The 9,795-nt window shown below is 44.4% G+C and overlaps 1 protein-coding gene across 2 annotated transcripts in view; it reads left to right on the top strand.

Moving 5' to 3' along the window:
* Positions 1–9,795, top strand: part of b3gnt9 (UDP-GlcNAc:betaGal beta-1,3-N-acetylglucosaminyltransferase 9) — a 16,126-nt gene that overhangs the window by 452 nt on the left and 5,879 nt on the right. The window contains exon 1 of one of the 2 annotated variants that reach the window (XM_048605623.1): positions 7,658–7,754. The exons of the other annotated variant lie outside the window; for it this stretch is intronic. The gene's annotated coding sequence lies outside the window, so the exon portion shown is untranslated. Of the gene's footprint in view, positions 1–7,657; positions 7,755–9,795 lie in introns of those variants that run through there. 2 annotated transcript variants of the gene reach the window in all.

Genomic DNA, 9,795 nt, shown 5'->3' with positions numbered 1-9,795 from the left:
CAGTGCCATGGCAGACTACAGGCAGAGAGGCTGTGGCAATGTACAGGTAGCAGTGCCATGGCAGACTACAGGCAGAGAGGCTGTGGCAATGTACAGGCAGCTGGACAGCAGCAGATTACAGACAGATAGACTGTGGCAATATACAGGCAGCAGGACTGTGACAAACTACAGGCAGAGAGACTGTGACAATTCACAAGCAGCAAGACCATGGCAAACTACAGGCTGTGAGTCTGTGGCTGTGTACAGGCAAGGAGCAGTGAGACCATGACTGTATACAGGTGGGGAGCAGTGGGACCATGTCTGTGTACCGGCAAGGAGCCAGTATGTACTCATCAGAATATGCCAATTAAAGGAGCACAAAAATGATTTTCCAGCAATACTCAAATTCCATCAAGTGACTAAATGGCATATACTTAGACTTGCATAATGTCTTTAATAAGGCTACATGTTGTAGGTTCATGACAAAAGTTAGGTCATGTGGTGTTTGGGAATGAATAATTAAATGACTGGTGTATTGGCCAAAACAGGAAAAAAAAGTAGGGATATAGGGAGTTATTGTGGTTGGGAAAAGGCTGATAGTGGCATTCTACAAAGATCTTTTCTGACACTGCTGTTATTCATTATTTGTATGAATTATTTTGATTCAGGAATTTTAAGCTCAACACCAATTTTAGCAGACAATGTCAAACTAGCAGTAAGGCTAACACGGAGAAAAAATACAAAATTATATGAAAATATGATTTAAAAACATACTAAGCAGTTCATAGGCAAATAAACTGTAATGGACAGAAATGCACTTCAGTCAAAAAATTAGAAAGATCACCTAGACCTTAGAAGATGAGGAACTTAACAGGGTAGAACAGCAAAGTAATTTTTAAAAAGCCATTAAAGTATTGGGATTCATCTATATGGTGGATATAAATATATATATGAATTGAAAGTGGTGAAGTTACAGTAAATTTGTATAGATGTGCTACACTTAAAACACTCTGAACTTCACACTACAGAAGGGACACAAACACAGAAAAAAGTGTAAAAATACCAGCACTGAGAGATCACTGTTATCTGGGAAATATTGAGCATGTTAGGAGTTTTTTTTTCCTTTTTTTGATATTGTGTCCTCTGCTTCTGGACTCCCCAGCAAAGGGAAACATCTCACCTGCATCTACCTTGTGCATCACTTTAATTATTTTGTGGTTGATTAAAAACTTCTCATTTTTGCTGCCTAATTGCCTGCTGTACTTGCATGTTAGCCTTCAGTAACTTGTTGAGGAGGACGCTCATATGCCTTTGTTTATTTTCTGACCCCTTCTTATTTAAAAGGTTAGCTGCATATCTGAGATAACAAGATGTGGAGCTGGAGGAACACAGCAGGCCAGGCAGCATCAGAGGAGCAGGAAAGCTGACGTTTTGGGTCTGGACCTTTCTTCAGAAATTGGGGGATGGGAAGGGGGCTCTGAAATAGATAGAGAGAGAGGGGGGCGGTGATAGAAGGTGGATAGTGGAGCAGATAGGTGGGAGAGAAGAAGGACAGGTCAAGGAGGTGGGGATGAAGCTAGTAAGGGTGATGTGTAGGTAGGAGAAGTTGGGATGGGGGTTGGTCAGTGAGGAGGGAGGGGCGGATAGGTGAGAAGGAAGATGGACAGGTCAAGGAGGCGGGGATGAGAGGGGGGGCTGGTCTTGGGATGAGGTCAGGGGTGGGGAAACTTTGAAGCTAGTAAAGTTCACATTGAGACCGTTGGGTTGTAGGGTTCCAAGGTGAAATATGAGGTGCTGTTCCTCCAGTTTCCGAATGGCATCGTTATGCCCCTTGATCATGACCCCACCCCTGACCACCAAAACATCATTTCCCAGACCATCCATAACCTTATCACCTCAGGTGATCTCCCAGCCACAGCCTCCAACCTGATCGTTTCCCCAGCCCCGCACCACCTGTTTCTATCTGCTTTCTAAAATCCATAAACCCAACTGCCCTGGCCAACCCATTGTCTCTGCCTACTCCTGCCCCACTGAACTTATCTCTGCTTATCTCGACTCCATTTTCTCCCCCCTGGTCCAGGAACTCCCCACCTACATCCGGGACACCACCCACGCCCTCCACCTCCTCCAAAACTTCCAATTCCCTGGCCCTCAACACCTCATCTTCACCATGGATGTCCAGTCCCTATACAATTGCATTCCCCATGCAGATGGCCTAAAAGCCCTCCACTTCTTCCTGTCCCGCAGGCCCAACCAGCCCCCCTCCACCGACACCCTTATCCACCTAACTGAGCTCGTCCTTACCCTTAACAACTTCTCCTTCAACTCCTCCCACTTCCTACAAACGAAAGGGGTGGCCATGGGTACCCACATGGGCCCAAGCTATGCCTGCCTTTTTGTAAGATGCATGGAACAGTCCCTCTTCTGCAGCTACACTGGCACTATCCCCCACCTCTTCCTCCGTTACATCAATGACTATTGGCGGTGCCTCGTGCTCCCACGAGGAGCTCGAACAGTTCATCAACTTTACTAATACCTTCCACCCCAACCTCAAGTTCACCTGGACCATCTCTGATACCTCTCTCTCCTTCCTGGACCTCTCTGTCTCCATCTCTGGTAACCAACTTGAAACTGATACCTACTTCAAGCCCACCGACTCCCACAGCTACCTAGATTACACCTCCTTTCACCCACCTTCCTGCAAGAATGCGATCCCCTATTCCCAATTCCTCCACCTCCGCCGCATCTGCTCCCAAGATGAGGCGTTACACTCCCGGACATCCCAGATATCCTCATTTATCATGGGCCACTATTTCACCCCCCTCCCAGTGGTCAAAAACGCCCTCGCTGCATCTCTTGCATTTCCCGCACCTCAGCCCTCACAGCCCCTCCCCGCAATAACAACAAAGACAGAATTCCCCTTGTCCTCACGTATCACCCCATTAACCTCCAGATTCAACGCATCATTCTCCGCCATTTCTGCCACCTGCAATCTGACCCCACTACCAAGGATATATTTCCCTCCCCACCCTTAGCTGCCTTCCAGAGGGACCTCTCTCTCCGTGACTCCCTCATCTGCTCCACACTCCCCACTAGCCCCACCACCCCAGGCACCTTTCCCTGCAACTGCAGGAAGTGCTACACCTGCCCCTACACTTCCCCCCCTCACCCCCATCCCAGGCACCAAAAAAACCTTCCACATTAAACAGATGTTCACCTGCACATCCGCTAATGTGGTGTATTGTATCCGCTGTTCCTGATGTGGCCTCCTCTACGTCGGGGAGACCAAGCGGAGGCTTGGAGACTGCTTTGTGGAACACCTACACTCGGTTCGCGACAAACGACAACACCTCCCAGTTGCAAACCACTTCAACTCCCCCTCCCACTCCCTGGACGATATGTCCATCCTGGGCCTCCTCCAGTGTCACAACGATGCCGCTCGGAAACTGGAGGAACAGCACCTCATATTCCACCTTGGAACCCTACAATCCAATAATCTCAATGTGGACTTTACTAGCTTCAAAGTCTCCCCACCCCTGACCTTATCCCAAGACCAGATCCCCCCTCTCATCCCCGCCTCCTTGACCTGTCTGTCTTCTCTCCCACCTATCCACTCCTTCCACCTCACTGACCAAACCCCACCCCAACTTCCTACCTACACTCACCTTTATTAGCTTCATCCCCGCCTCCTTGACCTGTCTGTCCTCTCTCCCACCTATCTGCTCCTCCCACCTCACTGACCAACCCCACCCCCACTTCCTACCTACACTCACCTGTACTAGCTTCAGCCCCGCCTCCTTGACCTGTCCGTCTTTTCTCCCACCTTCCACTATCCACCTTCTATCACCGCCCCCCTCTCTATTTATTTCAGAGCTCCCTTCCCCTCCCCCATTTCTGAAAAGGGGTCCAGACCCGAAACATCAGCTCTCCTGCTCCTCTGATGCTGCCTGGCCTGCTTTGTTCATCCAGCTCCACACCTTGTTATCTCAGACTCCAGCATCGGCAGTTCCTACTATCTCTAGCTGCATATCTGTTCTTCCAATGTGGATAAATTCACATTTTTCTACATTATATTCTACCTGCAATGTTTTCGCCCACGACCAAGTCCATCTACATCTTCTTGAAGTCACTTTGCATCTTCCTCACAGCACACATTCCCACCTAGCTTTCTGCTATCTGCTATGTAAATATTACATTTAATCCCCATGTCCAAACCATTGGTTTGAATGAATTGGATAGGATTGATGTGGAAAGAATGTTTCCATTTATGGGAGAATCCAAAACTATAAATACAGGATAGTTACATCTAAATCGAATAGGGAAATAAGGAGACATTCTTCACCCAGATTGACATGAATGTGGAACACTACTACAGGAAGTGGTTGAGGATATAGCTTGGATCATGATGCTTTAAAGGTACATGCACATAACAGAAGAGAGAATAGAAAGATTTGTCAAAAGGCTGATCAAATCAAATGATTTCAAAATGTCCTTATCCATTTAGCCATTGACATATACCAATGCAGGGCCTACATTGTTCTTTACGTTTTATAAAAAATTTCACCAATGTGTTCAAATCAAGACTGACAAAAAAAATCAAAGTTGATTATGCGAATTCCCAATACATTAAATCATCAACTGTTTATATCAAGAATATTATGAGTTCCAGCTGGGAAAAAAGATAAAGCTATGAGTTATATGATATTACAGCTGATGTTCATGTCATGAATCATAATGAATAAGCACTTTATTATTTATGTGTGCTGTGTTCATGGGAAAGTGCTTGGCCTACCTATTTGTCACGATGGAGTAAGTAGAATGTGGAACGTATGCATCATCTTTAACATGACAGTATCACACACAAGTAACATGTTGCATTGGAACATAATTAACTGCGTTTTTTTCATGATGGTTTACTTTAACACACAAGAGTGGATAACATTGGACGAAGTATTATTTTGCTAGAACTGGTTGGCCTCCGGAAAGTAAAGCACATTATTTTGTTACGGATTTATTATATCCGTGTTCTCAGATATTACTTGTTGAAATTACTCCAATTTATCTCTCTTCATCATTTGTAATAAGTCTTTTCTCAGCTTGAAGTGTTTAAACTATTAATATTCATCTTTATTTCAACTAAAAGATAAAGGTACAACTTTCACTCAGCTTGAAATTTCCACATAATAGTAACGTGATCATGAGAAAAATTTTGGAGCATATGGATCAATTACTGTCATGACTTTGCTTTCCCTTTGAAGCTGTTGACAATGGAAATCTAACCAAATGTCCAATTGTACTTTATTAAAATTCAGGGACATTTTAATCTACCCAAAATTTCAGTCAGATTTCATAAGCTTGGACACAAATGCAACTGTTTTATGAATGGTGACCCCTGTGCTTTGGAGAAAGCTTGTTTTTTTCTGTGAAGTCATTTTATCTTAGGACTTGCAGCTCAGGACTCAGAATTCATGTGAAAGGACTACATCATCTTTCTGTTTAACAGTTACCAATGTAAAATAGCTGTCCGCCTATTCTGATTGTTATCATGACATAATATAATTGAATGTATCATAGTTGAGGGGAATAATCTCTCTATAATAGTGTTTGGGCAAACTGCTTTTCTAATTTGAAATAGAATCTGAACTCAAAACATTAAATTGCCTGTTCTCTCCCCAGGTGCTGACTGATTTGCTCTCTTTTGCTAAGTTTCTGTTTTGAGATGAGATTCCCATCACTTACACTGTTAGCTAATTACCTTTTGGGGCAAATGGATTATGCAATGATGGATTTTTGACAAAATACTCCACATTTGTATCATGCATCTAACTAAATGCAATGTGCCATAATCATCTAGTTTTATGGTTTATATTAATATTTTAGAAGTAGCATTTAGTTTGAGGCAAATTACATTTGTTACAGATGAGGTAATTAAAATTCTGAACTTTAGAAATTGCAAGAACATGTCAAGTAATGGCAGTTCAGAGGTTGATCAGGGTTGGAAGTGAGAAAACCTAAGCAATAGAAAGCCTATCTCTAAGCTTGTGATGGAGTCAAGAGTCCTAAATATATCTCAATTTTTAAAAATAAAATTATTTATATAGCTCCCAGATGAAAAGCTAAAAGGGAGCTCCTTGGTGAGATCAACAAGTTTGAAAAAATGATTGTTAACTTGACTAGGGATATAAATTATTCATTTGGGTCACAGAGTCACAGATTTGGTTTCTAAGCTCATAGTTAATGTTCATTTCAGTTTGGAACATCCTAGGTAATTATGTTGCTATGGAGTTATATTTCAGGAAACAGCCCTTTCCGTAGGGTTTATTTGTGTGTTTTGCTCACAAAAACAAGCAGTTCAGTTTGAGTTTTAGTTCCCCGCATTGGCTGAACGAAAGGTATAAATGTTAGAGCCATGCCTGCGCATTAAGCAGAAAAATGATGAATTCTCTTGTTCACTGCACGCATTCAGGGGTAGCTCGCACTCAGTTTGTAGATGAGGCTCATAAGGGAAAAAGATGTTGGAAGATGTGCTTAGCTTGGATTCAAAGTAACCCTGTAGTGAATACACAGCAGGTAGTTTGGGGAGGGAATGGAGCTCAACCTGAAACTTGGGAGTCCACAGGCATGAAATTTTAACAAAAAGATTGGTGGGTATTTTGACAAAACCTATTAGAAGAACTGCTGGGTTGGTTCCAGAAGAGACCAATGAGCCCTCAAGATTTTGTAATAAATAAGGAAACTAAAAGAAAGGACAGGTTTTGCAACTCAGCTAATTACAATAGATAGTGTTGTTAGTTTGTCTTGTTTAATTTATATATGAAGTTTGTTCTTGTTTAAAAAATGTGAGATCCTGTGGCATGGTTCTTTCAGTTCATTACTAGATGCTCCCCACGACGGCCGTTCAGAAGAAAGAACAATTGCATTTACATGGCATCATCACCTTCTGAGGATACCCCAAAGCACTTTGCAGACAATCAAACTCTCTTGAAGCCACTGCTGTAATGTAACTCAAATGCGGCAGGCAATCTGCACACAACAAGCTCCCACAAATACAAATATGGTCATGACCAGTTAATCTGTTACTGCTGTTGGTGGGACGATAGATATTAGCCAGGGAACTAGGAGAAATTCTTATCTCTTCTGCAAAATACGCCAAGGGGCTTAACTGTACAGCCTTCTGAACAGGCAGTGAAACCTCAGTTCACCGAACCACAGTTGTAACATCTTAGCTAAAAGGTATCATCTTCGAACGAATAACATTCCTTCCGCATAGACTGTGTACTGAAACAGAACTTAAATCTATAATCACCGAGCTGACAATAAGACCTTTGAAGGAGTGATGATTACACATTCTGGTACTGGGCAGATTCTGAGTGCCACTAGTATTCTAGTCACACACTGTGTTCTTGGACGGTCTCCGCCACCGAGTAGTTGTGTAACTCTCTATTGAGGGTGATTGGGTCGGAATTAACGCAGGTCAGCGCCTGGACTGAAGAGACAGAATATTTCTCCTCATTCATGAGCGTCAGGTCTCAAAGTTGAAACAAGGTGTTGCCTGAGCCGCGGCACTGTTCTGGAATTGCACATTCTCCCAACCCTTCCCCCTGTTCCCGATGGCCAGCTTCTGAGCTCAGGCCACTCCCAGTATATAATGCAATCCAGATGTGCTTTCCTTGGCTCCCACGGATTCCTGGCGAGCGGCTCCTTTTCTCTGCCCCTTACAGCCAGCTTGCTAACTCCAAGCAGCTTGTTTAAAACTCGGCACTGACTCTTCTCAGGTAAAGGGGAGCTCTGTTTCTGGAAAGCACTGGTGTTAGATTTCTGCGGATTGCCTCCAGTCACTAACAATTTCCTCCTTGAAAGGAGAAACAAGCTGGATTACAGCAGAGGGAGGGCGGGGGGCGCGTGTTCCAATGTGTCTGCTCTCTCCCAGCAGCCTCCTTAAAACTGCAGGACGGGTTTTCTGCAGGATCCCTCCTTGTCCCCGAGCCGAGTAGCTTCTTTCTCCTCCAGATGTTCGGATTGCGGGCGGCAGCAATGGTTGGAGTTCGCAGCTCCCTCCCTCCTTCTGACAGGATCCCAGCAAAAGGCCAAAGTTAGGGTTTACATGAACTGCCTTTTGTCGTGGCAAGTATAGCTTCTATTTTATAACGGGAACGTGTATGGTAGAAGATATACACTATCCCGGTGCTGTGTTCGAGTCTGATGTTTATTTGTGTTGCAGAACAAGTTTTGATACTGGAATGAATAGGATGGCAGAGAGATATGCTGGTGTTCCGCAATACGTATGGGATTGGTTTGTGTGTGTTGGCTATTGGGTATGCAATGGGCTTGGATGTTGGAAATTAGCTGTAGGATGTGTGTATGAGTTAGGGAATGAATAAGGGACTGGTGTGGGTTGGGATGTATATGTGCAATGGGGATTAGGTATGGTATGGATTGTATGCGACCACTGGGTATGTGTGTGCGTGTTGAGTTTTATGGGATGTGTAGGTATTAGGAAATAGGTACAAGATGTGGGTGTGTGTATTAGCTATGTGGGTTGGCATGTGCATTTTGCGGTTAGGTATGGGATGGGTATGCATGTTCATTAGGTATGGATTGGGTGTGCATTTTAGCAATTAAGTAAGAAATGGGTGTGGATTTTGGTGATTAGGGTACAGGATGGGTGTGTGTTTTGGGGATTAGTGTATAGGATGGGTCTGTGATTTGGGGATTAGTGTATAAGATGGGTGTGTGTTTTGGTGATTAGTGTGCAGGACGGATGTGCATTTTGATTATTAGTGTATAGGATGGGTGTCTGTTTTCGTGATTAGGATATGGGATGGATATGCGTTTTGGGGGTGAGGGTATAGGACAGACAGCCGCCCCGCTCCGGCCCTCCAACCCACTGACCACCAGCTGCCCCGTTCTGGGCCTCCAGCCCGCTGACCGCTCGGAGAAATATCCTGAAGAGTCACCACCAGATCAAATGCCTAAAGGTATTTTCCATGCGTGTCTGAAGTCACACATTCCACTTCCATTGTTCCTTTCGCATTCCTCTGAGAAGACCCTCAGGCAGAAGCTCAACATCTCAGTCTGAGTCCATCCACGGCACTGCACAAGCAGCAACTCACAATGCAGCCCTGCTGATGGTGATGGCTATTGTGGTGTTGGCAAGGCATGTGTGTGCATACTGGGCATTTGGGACGGGATGAGTGTATATATTGGAGATTTAACCCAACAAGAACAGACAGCTGTCATCACAAGGGGACAGATTTCCACCTCTAAGGAGGAGGGGGATGCCCCATGGGCTCCCATGTTACATAAGTTCCCTGGACCCTGCACCAGCACAGATACTAAAATGTCAGTGAAAATACATTGACACATAAATTCGGGGTCACAAACTGGTGAGAGAGTCACACATACACCCCTGAGTGACAGGGGTACACCTGATATGTGAATTGGGGATTTGACATGGGATGGGGACTTTGTATATATTGGATGGTTCATGTGTGTGTGTGTGAGTGTCAGGGATCACATATAAAATGGTGGTGTTGATGTATTGCCCTTTAGGTATGACATGGGGTGTGTATTAGAGATTAGTTATAGGATGGGCATTGGTATGTGTGTATTGCTCTTTAGTTATGGGAAGGAATGTGAATGGGATGGAGGTGTATGTTGGGGATTAGGTACGGCTTGGGAGAGTGTGTGTTGGGGATTAGGGATGGGATGGGGGAGTGTGTTGGGGATTAGGGATGGGGTATGTGTTGGGGATAAAGGATGGGGTGTGTATTGGGGATTAAAGATGGGATAGGGTGTGTGTTGGGGATTAGGGAT

Source organism: Rhincodon typus, chromosome 15 (assembly GCF_021869965.1).
Source record: "Rhincodon typus isolate 14 chromosome 15, sRhiTyp1.1, whole genome shotgun sequence".
NCBI classification, from domain to species: Eukaryota; Metazoa; Chordata; class Chondrichthyes; order Orectolobiformes; family Rhincodontidae; genus Rhincodon; species Rhincodon typus.
The sequence above is the reverse complement of the archived record's forward strand: the minus strand, read 5'-3'. Positions and strand labels throughout refer to the sequence as shown.